The following is a 10,253-nucleotide window of genomic DNA, read 5'->3' as shown; positions in this document are numbered from 1 at the left end:
CAATAAAATAGAAAACAATTCACGACCCAAAATGTTTTTGCATTGTTCTGTTTTTCTTTTCATAAGGCAACAGTTAGGGACCCTATTATGTTTTAGATCATTAATGATATTCTGATTTCATTAAAAAAAATTATTTATTGTTGAGCAACTTAAAGATAAAAAGACACACTAATGTTTGTCTTTTTAATTTAATGAATGTTTTGTTAGTGAATTTGCCAGTTGTAGTTCTATAACTAATAATTAGCAAAAGGTCTTGAAAGAGCTAGCTAACCAAGCACAGGGATCAAAGTAAATACAAAAAAAATGAAAATCATAAATATTAATTCATACATGGGAGCTCAGGATGACTTCCATAGTCATCACTTTGCTGCTAATGCACAGAACTTTCTGCATTTAGCGACAAAAGTAAGGTAATTATTTTCTATTGCATAGTTTCCAGGAAAATAAACCGATACTTGTATGGTATTAAATAATTGCGTATTAAATGGAATTAGAAAGGGACAAAATGACAATGTATTGGTCCTATGTGGGGATACGATTTGAGAAAGGGGCAAATTCATTTCCCACCATTTCTCTTGGCTAGGCTAAAGCCGTGGTGTCCAATCTTTTTTGCACTGGAGGAAGAGTGTGGCAAATGTCACAATCTGACAGCAGGAAAACAGGGGGCAGGTTGTCCCGTCAGACCATCAGTTCCTGAAACCACACACACAAAAAAAACATCTAAGCGCATGTGGGGTCAGTGACCCTGTCAGAGTGTGCCCAGAGTAAAAAGTTTACAGGTCCAAATGACCCAATCTCTTAAGACCACAGCAGGATTAATAAAATGAAGATGTACAAGTTTTTAACTTTTTTTGGTTGAATGCTTTCTTTTTTGTTGGTTTAGAAAATGCCTCAAGTCTAATCTCCACAACAAGAATTAGAATTTTTTTTCTAATATTCTTGCCATCTTTAGCTAAGTTTAATGGGCTAGTGCCCAAGTCTGTTGAGTAAAAAGTTGTGGATGTTTGTGGCCTGACTTCAATATTATAATCAAAGTAAAAAAAAAACAGCTAATTGAAGACAAAATACTTTGTGTTGTATTGAACATTTTCCATTTATCAAGATCTCATTCTAAAAACATATAAGTGTTCATCTGTATCAGCTCAATTTCCTGGAGGGTCAAATTTGTGCCATTCTTAAACTGCAGTCAGGGTCTACCATAACCCTAACCCCTGGGCTTTGGAGACCCCTGGACTAAGAGGATTTAACTCATCCAGCATCTGATTTCAACTGACAGCGAAAATCTTACTCACTGTGATAAATCTAAGGATCAGATGAGCATCCTTATAAGCAAGAACCCCTTTAGACAACAGGGAAGCTGACTTAGTGAAAGCCTCTCAATCTTACTTTACATCCATATGCGCAAGTAATCCCAAATCCATTATCTCAACAGACAGTCGAATAAAGCGGTCCAGTTGGGTTGGAATTGATCAATGGGTTTCCAGAATGTTATCTCAACTGCTGTGCAAATGGTATTGATCACTTCTTGACCACTGGTGGTTCCAGTCCTTGTTAGCTCTAGTAATTAACTAGACTATTCTGAAGGAGAAATAAAGAAGCAAATTCAATATGGAGTGCTTTTCCCAGGCTGTGAGGTGATTACATTTCAGAGTAATAATACCAGCTGCCAATAGGACCAAAGCCACACCCTTACAACAAATGTAAGGGGATTTCTTTAAGAAAGGGAATGCTCCACCTGTGAGTCTGTCGGATCACTAGCATAACTCTACCGGATCCAGAAGCAACTGTTCAGGGGGAGACATGACACCTAGCACCACACACACATTGATGGAAGAGAATTTATATTTGTGGTTCGCCAGCAAATGGCCTCACTTGTGTGTAGCCATTCAGCACTATACAAGGCCAACAGGCAGACAATCTGGGAAAGCATAGATTGTCAGAAGCAAATGGAATAGAAAAGAAATATCATTTATTGTTCCACAATGAGGAAATTTCAGTGCAACAATAGCAAAATGACAGGCAATCAAAGCAAGAAGATTCACACAAAGATAATATAAAATACATAAACAGAGAATAAAAAAGAATACAGTACGAGTAAAATGTCAGCATAAATACAGCACAGTTATTAAAAATATCATACTGTAATCCAAAGGAATGTGCAACTGAGTAAAAATGTTCAAAAATATCCTGCCATTTTCAGATGCACCAAGAAACCCAATTGACTGATTTTCAGCCTGATGTAACCGGCCCATCTCGGATTAGTAATGCAATCTTTTCCAGGTAGCACTAGTCATATTCAGAATGAGAATATACATTCTGATAAGTCGTTTGTCAGAGTCAAAATACCTTTTGACAATCTCGATAATTTCCACTCTGATGACTGAGATTTTTTGAAGGGCAATTTTTTTTTATAGAGTCCATTTTATTTATAGTTTTGGTTGTGTGTGGTTTTTATTTCTGTTTTGTTTTTGTTGGTTCTGATATTTAAAATAGAAGTGCTAGTGTTCTTTACAAAATGTAAGTTTATTGGTCTTTAAGAGAGTGAACTCGCATTATTATGCCATTATCATATATTACCTGAAAATGGTCTCAAAACAACCACATTATCATGTATCACAATAATTACTTTCAGCAGATAAGAGGAAACCTTCATATATGACAGTGTGCTCTGTTTTTACTTTTTCCTATAGAAAAGATGGACATCTCAGAGTTAAGGTAATCTGCTATGGAACAGGAGCGATTACAAATATGTCAGGATTTCCATAATGTAAGATGCTAAAAACAGATTAGACTGTGCAGTCAGGTGGTAGTGTTAACATTTTTTTTAATAAAATGTCAGTAACAATAAATTTTAAGTGACTACTTTCCTACACGCTGTAGCTGCCTTTCCATTGACCTTCAAATTGCACAAATTGGAAATGCAAAAATAAATTTCCCTAATGGGAACATGACAATTTTGAAAAAAATAAAATAAAATTAAAAAATTAATTTGGCACCTTTTTCTGAGTGCCAAATTGACTACTTTTTGCATCCCATGAGTCATGTGATCAACAACTGGATGTTACTCCTGGTGAATACCAACAAGATGACAAGAAGTAGGAGGAGGATGGCGCAGGACATCTTTTAATAACTTATTGTGTGAACAAACTTATTCACAATTGATTTGATTTGCGTTTCTTATTTAATGGAAACACCAAAATTGTGTTTTTTTCTAAATTTGCAGAATATTGACAAAGTTTGTAATGGAAATGCAACTGTGATGCCGGCGTTGCTCCTTTTAAGTAATAAAATAAGAAAAATATTTTGAATGCGTCATAATTCAGCACTATAATTATGATCATTTCATTTCTAATATGTCATCCCTAGACAAAAGGACAGGCGTCTGAAATGGCTCAGCCTCTTTTTATAACAGAGAAATAAAGAGTTTTAAGAAAAACAAATAAATAAATAACCAACTGGACTGATATTTTGTGGTATATTGCAAAAAAAAAAAGAAAACAGTTTAGTTTAACAGCAGAAACACTGATTTGGTTAGAAAAACTCAAGGTTGGAAGCCTCTGGAATAATTAAAAAATTAATGGATTTTTCTGATGGTCAAATGCTAAAACAAGACATACGCAGTTCCATTTAAAATCGCTATAATCCCAACGACAGCAGCATCCCTGCACTGAAATCTCAAACCATCAGTCATTAGGAAACAGCATTATATTTAACAAAAAACAAGATCAGGATTATAATCCAGTTATCTTAACCTCTGCCATCAAATCACACAAAAAACACACAACTTTGCGTTCGAAACACACAGAGGAAAAATGGGTTGAGAGCCTTAGGCAATATAAGAAAGGCCAGCTGGGGGCTTAAGGTTGTTGTGTAGAGGATGGGCTGCAGGCTGGGGCCGGACTCTCTGGGGAGTTTGTGGAAAAGAACAAGGGTTGTGGCTGAAGCCAAGAGCCGGTGACATGGCACACACAACCACACACACACGTACGCACACAACTGTACTTAAAGCTGGCCCAGAACAATAAAAACCACACCCTCTGGGTCTCACAAGGTGTTCCATCTTCTGACTCTGTAAGAAGATTACGCTAAAAAAGGATTACATCAAGGAGAATTATGGTAGCTTGGCTCATGTAAGCAAAAAGAGGCTGAATTTTAGTTGGAAATAAAGAAAGTTCATGTAGCACTGGCTAATCTTATCTTCTCATAAACTCAAACAATTCTGTAAATAAACCACTATGAGAATGAAAGAAACAAGGGTAGGTGAACACTAAGTATAGTTAACGTAATAATGAACTCTATAATTTGGGATATTGAAACAATTTGGAGGAAACTAATTATTGACTTGTTTGTTTTCATAATTAGAGGAAATGTTTTACAGATAGTTTTTGTAAATGAGTAAAATGATTCAACCATTTTTAAGCTACTGTATTTCTAAGGAGTCTTATTGTAAAAAAAAAGAAAAAAAAAGAAAAAAAAAGAAAAAAGCAGCATTACAATATCTTCCAGTTCCAGTGTTAAACGTTCTTTAAAATGTTTATTGATCTTTGAGAGGGCAAACTTGCATTATTATGCCACTATCAATATATTACTTTGTCTCAAAATGCTATTATCATTTATCACAATGATTTCTGGGACAATGTTTGTCCAGTGAAATGTGTTACTGTAACAGGCCTGTCGATCAATCAACTTTTAAATCAACTTACTAAAACCACAAGTTTGGTCGACACAAATAAATATGCCCCAACAAATACTAAGAAAAAATTAATGTAAAAACAAAAACTGCTGTGAAAGGAGCATCTTGAACACCCATACAGAGTGGTGTTTAACCAGGAGCTTCTATCTGTCTGGTGAGCAAAATGATCTTAGATTAGGATACACCTCTACACCTACAGGCAGATCATGTGACTGTCTGACATCTGTTAGGTTATTTTCTTGTCAAACGTCCTGTACTTCTATTGTAAAGTCTGTGTGGTAAATAGGATGAGAGGATGGAGGAGGATTTCCATTTAAGCACAACGAATAGAGGCTTGCTGCTAATGAAAAGGAGTATTTATTAGGCTGCCAATCTGACTGTCCGCCAACTCCCTCAGGGGCTTACTGAGCTTGGGGGGTGAGGGGGGATTCAATCTACTCAACAGATAGCAAGCACATCTGAACCGGAGTTCAACTAAATGTACGGTGTTTTCACCAGAGGTTTTATCAATAATAAAAAAGGAAAGGGTTGGAGAGACGGAGGGGAAGAAAATATGAGGTATGAGGTTAGAGTTTGCACAATGGCTCTCAGTTTCCATTATCTTCCCAGAGATGCCTGTGGCCACAGCGGTGCCCGAGCAAGTGTTCTCCCACACCCCATTACAGCACACACACACAGAGGCAGGGAAGAATGTAACATGAGGGACCACCAGCTGTTGCAGCGACTGATATAGAGGAACGCCCCAAAACTCTATCATCAAAATCTGGTGTGCACATTTTTCCCTCTCCGACACAGATTCACCTTCACACTCCGATTTCATCCTCAGGTATTAATCAGTCACTTATTTACAAGATGTGATCCAGATTGACATTATCGTCCTATTTATTATGATTAGCTCACGCCCATGGTGCTAAAACTCCAGCTAAATATACACCTCACATCTTCCTACAGAATGTGACACACAGATGTAAAGATTCCTAAACTGAAACGTTTAAAAAAACAATCTGGTTTTATTGATCTCCTTCAATTCCAGTTCTCACGCAGTTATAAGATGAGCTACCTACCTCGTGATATGCTCGACCTTTGACACCTATAAATTGCGGAACCCCCTTCCATGCTGCAAACATGGCCGGCAGTCACTTTTTTTTATGATGGATAGAAAGCAAAAGGAAAGTGGTGGTTTCAGCGGCAGAGCGCTGCCTTTCAGTGACCAGCTGCGTCTGAAGTGGCCTTTCGAACCACTGCTCTTTATGTGTCATGAAAGGTCTGAGCAGAATAAGAGGCAAAACTAATCGCTTCCTGTGAGCCATTCATTTTAAAACCACTAAAATCCCACCAGTTTGACCACAAAGAAGAGGGATTTCTGAAGAACTGCCTTGAATTTTTTAGTAGGAATAAGAATTGGTGATTTCAGGCTAGCATTATACCGATGAATTCGCTTGAGACAGGAACCAGATGATTTTTTTTTTTTTTAACTCAGTGAATACTACAGCTTGGGGAGTTATTAATGCCATCAATGGCAGGCCTGTTGCAGTAAGCCAGAAATCAATTAATCACATGCACCTAAACTCCATAATTTCCATTTGCATAATTTATTATTTTTCTCTTTTCTCTCTTTCTACCAAAAATTGGATGACAAAAGTCTTCAGTCTGGTCCTTTTTTAAGGACAATTTTGTTTACGGAGACTTCATCATTTATTTATTTGTTGTTTCTGATGTTTTTTTATTTACTTTGGATATTTAAAATGTCTTCCAGCTCTAGTGTAAATGTTCATTATAATTTAAAATGTATTGATTGTTGAGAATGTGTTCTTGCATTACTATGCCATCACCATTTGTATTACTTGAAAATCAAAACAACAATATTAATATTTATCACAATAACTTCTGGGATAATTTATCATCCAACAAAGTTTTGTGACAGGCATAACCAACTGCAAGTTGTTATGTGTACGTTTAAACTAACTTAAGGCAACGCAAAGTTTAATTTTTCAAAAAATAAAAAAAGTTAAAAAATTTGAGTTGCACCCATGAATGAACAGAAACAGTCAGTAACTACTAAGTCAGAAAATTAAACTGTCTAAAAAATTTTCCGATCGGTCAACAACATTCTTTGGTGTGGATGTTTTTACTGTAGGTGAAAAACCCAAAGTTAGCTTTTTCCAGCATTAGTTAGGCATTTTCAGTAGGAAAAGGACATCAGTTTGTTCCTTCCTCTGGGATGTTCAGCAGATAAAAGTCCAAAAGTATCACAGCAGATTGGTTAGCTATCAAAATCTGAGCATCAGATACCAACATCAGTGTTATTACCTAGCTGCAAACCAACATTGCTGGGGACATTCTGGCTGTACTTGATAAGCAGCAGTATTGTACATCACTTTTTATAGATTTCTTTAATTAACCATGATGTTTTAAAGTAGAGGCTTTTAAACAACTTTCATAAAAAGTAGTTGGTTCTCAGACCATCTTGACAACAGATCTCAGTGCATCGGAAACAATGGTCTGTGCTCTGAATTTGTGATGGTTTCTAAGGGTGTACCTCACGGTTCTATTTTTGGTCACCTTTTATATTTTCTAAACACATAAATAACCAGGGCCATAATGTGGCTTACACAAATATGCACTTCTATGTTGATGACATGTATTGTCTGAACTGGTCATGAAGCACAGTTGCTTTTAATGTGTTTCAGAATACGTTACTTCAACTGAAGCTTGTTCTGAATACTTTTAAGAAAAATTTATGATTTTTAGCAACTTTTAAGATGAGACTACATTTGATTCCTGTTGTGGTTCTCCTGCATTTTTTATGTGTTTGATTATGGGACATTTTGTTTGTCTGTGCTTCTGTGGCTGGTACACTCTCCATTCTTTAATTCTTCGCCTTCGTCCAATTCATCTGTGTGAAATGAAAAAAGAAAAGAGCCCTGGGCAATACTTCTTGCCTTTCAATAAACAGTTCCTGCTTTCTGTTCCAAACGTCAGCACTGAGCTTGGAAAAACAAAAAAATATATACATTTGCCCACACAACATGGAACACACTGCAAAACATCTTGGAGCTTAAAAGTTTGATCTGCTGAGTGAGTTTGAAGTTAGATTGATGGTTTTAGAGATGGCTCCTTCAAATTGCCAATCTTTTTAATAGGGGTGCACTGGTAAATTGGCCCCAATTTTCTTAATCTTGGGAGATCAGATGATAATTTCATAAGAAACCAATACTATCCATCGATCTTGTCTACCTCCACAAAGATCTTAAAATCAGACACTGTCCCCATTTGCTCTGCTAGCAACTTTTCATTCAAAAAAATAAATAAAAATCAGCATCAGCCAAAACTGGAATTGGCAGGTCAGGCTTTGTAAAAGATCGATGATCGAACAGAAAACCACAATCGGTGAACTCCTTGTTTTTCTTTCTGACGTAGCATTTTACAAATTTTACTCTTTTTAATTAATCTTTGTGCATGTTATTTATATGTAATGTTTGTAACTGCTTGATGGCGCTGCCCATCTTTGCTAGGTCTCCCTAAAAATATCTTGATCTCAACAGTGATTCCCTGGTTGCATAAAGGCTGAAGAAGAAAAAAAAATCTGACTGTTCAAAATTAGGATATCAGACTTCAAATAAATTTAACTGAAGGAAATTTAAATTTTGACATTGGTATTAATGGACAGGTAACGATCGGTACAGGGCAGTTAAACAATAAACAAAGTGGACCTATAGACCTGGAGTGTGTGAACAATTAAACTTCTGTAAAGAACAGTGTTCCTGATAATACCATAAAGGCACACCTCCAGTTATCCCCCACGGTCCAGAGTAGGTAATGTGATATCATTCTTTGGAGCAGAGCCCTCAGTAAGCAGATGGCCAGCTATTGAAAAATGTCTGGAAACAAAGAGCCACATGATTGAGGTTAAAGGCTGGGCCGTCTAAAACCACAAGAATCTTTATGCACGTTTCAAAATAGATGGGAAGTCCTTTATCAAAACGTAAAAAGGAGGACTTCTTACAGTTCAGAAGAGTTCAGTTTGCGTCGAGGCATTGGTTCTGGTTTATTCATGTGCCGTTCGTTTCCACTGATTCTGCCAGATTAAATCTGACAGCTGGCAAAGAACATGGAGAGAGCTGCAGCCGAACGAACCTCTCCATCTTCCATTTATAGCCATAAAAAAAACCGTCACCCCGAGGAGGATTCCTGTCTGACACGCGCATTTCTACTGTTCTCTGCTCCCAGGAGACAGAGCGCGAGGGAGGGAAAGGTTTTTATCAGCCCCGCTCGTGTTTCACCACACCGCGGCATGCCGACCATCCAGAAAACTGAGCGCATATTTCACAGTCTGGAAACTTGTGTCCCCTTCAGCTGGTGTTGGCAGACGGTTCTGCTCTTTGATGGAGGCAGCTGCGCCACAGCGGCAGGTGAACGCCTGGCTCCCACTCTCAGACATTCCTGTATCAGCTGACTAAAGAGTGAGGTCCCACCAGCGTGGAGTCTGAGTTCGCAATCTTAACAGTCGAGGGCAAAATAACAGAGAGAAATGGGACACTGATACACCTGTATAGCACAACTCAATTCAAACTTATAATAAAAACACGGAACGTTTCATTCTTTTTCGTTTCTTTTTTCTCCTTTTTTTTCGTTTTCACGTGGACATGTTGGTGTTAAGCTTACCTGTTAGGTGCTAAAGTTGGTGACTCAGCCGTTCATGTTGAGCAGGGGAGCAGCCTCACATCCACGTTTGTTGTCGCAGCTGATGAGACTCAGCTTCCACTTCACTACAGAGCGGCAGAGGAAATAAAAAAGTGACTTTCGTGGAATTAACTACACTAAAAGTAAGAGTTGAAAACCGAATTCCGGTCAGCTTATAAAAGATGAAAAATATAAAAAACGAGTCCAGAGGATGGCAGTGTGCGTGAAAGTAGGTGCTTTCTTCCGCTTCAGGACACTCAGCTCCCTGCACATCTAAGAGCTTTCAATAACAGTTAGAGCAGACAAACGGCTCGCGACAAGACAACACGGAGTCAGACTGGCCTGAGACAGGAAGTGCTTGCGGTCACCTTCAAAATAAAGTAAAAAAATGTTAATAATAATACGTCCAATTTCTTTACACCCGTCCCTAGTGGAGTCGGGAGGAGTGCAGGTGCCTATCTCCAGCGAGACATTTCGGGCGAGAGGTGAATGACTGTTTGTGGGGACTGAACTGATTTTGCTGTGAGCATTTTGGTGAATAATTGTCTAAGAAGTGTTTCTGTTCACAGTGGAAGCTGGTAGGGGTTCTCTGCCATTTTTGTTGCAAACTGTTTTCTCCTGTTTTTTGGTTAGCAAAGGAGTTTAGGTTTTGTATTTTCTTTTAATTCTTCTTTAGAAAGTGGTTGTTTTATTTTATAGTTATAAGGGGGTGTTTTGTTTATTGTTTTGGCCTTGGAGACCCTGAAGCATAAAGCTTCCCTGTGTTTTTTTCTGTCTCCTGTAGTTGTTGTTTTATCAGAATTGTAAAATAAATTATGTTTTGTTACTGACATCAAATGTTCGGATTGACTGACTTTTATGTTAAGCCCAGTGCCAG

The 10,253-nt window shown here is 37.6% G+C and overlaps 1 protein-coding gene across 2 annotated transcripts in view; it reads right to left on the bottom strand.

The window, feature by feature from the left end:
• Positions 1-9,743, bottom strand: part of LOC106947660 (plexin-B1-like) — a 95,430-nt gene extending 85,687 nt beyond the window's left edge. The window contains exon 1 of one of the 2 annotated variants that reach the window (XM_015032810.1): positions 9,359-9,743. The gene's annotated coding sequence lies outside the window, so the exon portion shown is untranslated. The remainder of the gene's footprint in view (positions 1-9,358) is intronic. The other variant, XM_015032811.1, reaches the window with a different exon arrangement.
• Positions 9,744-10,253: the final 510 nt, after the last annotated feature.

Source organism: Poecilia latipinna, unplaced genomic scaffold, assembly GCF_001443285.1.
Source record: "Poecilia latipinna isolate Pla-1442-1.1 unplaced genomic scaffold, P_latipinna-1.0 Scaffold251, whole genome shotgun sequence".
NCBI classification, from domain to species: domain Eukaryota; kingdom Metazoa; phylum Chordata; class Actinopteri; order Cyprinodontiformes; family Poeciliidae; genus Poecilia; species Poecilia latipinna.
Note: the sequence above shows the minus strand (reverse complement) of the source record. Positions and strands in the feature narration are given on the sequence as shown.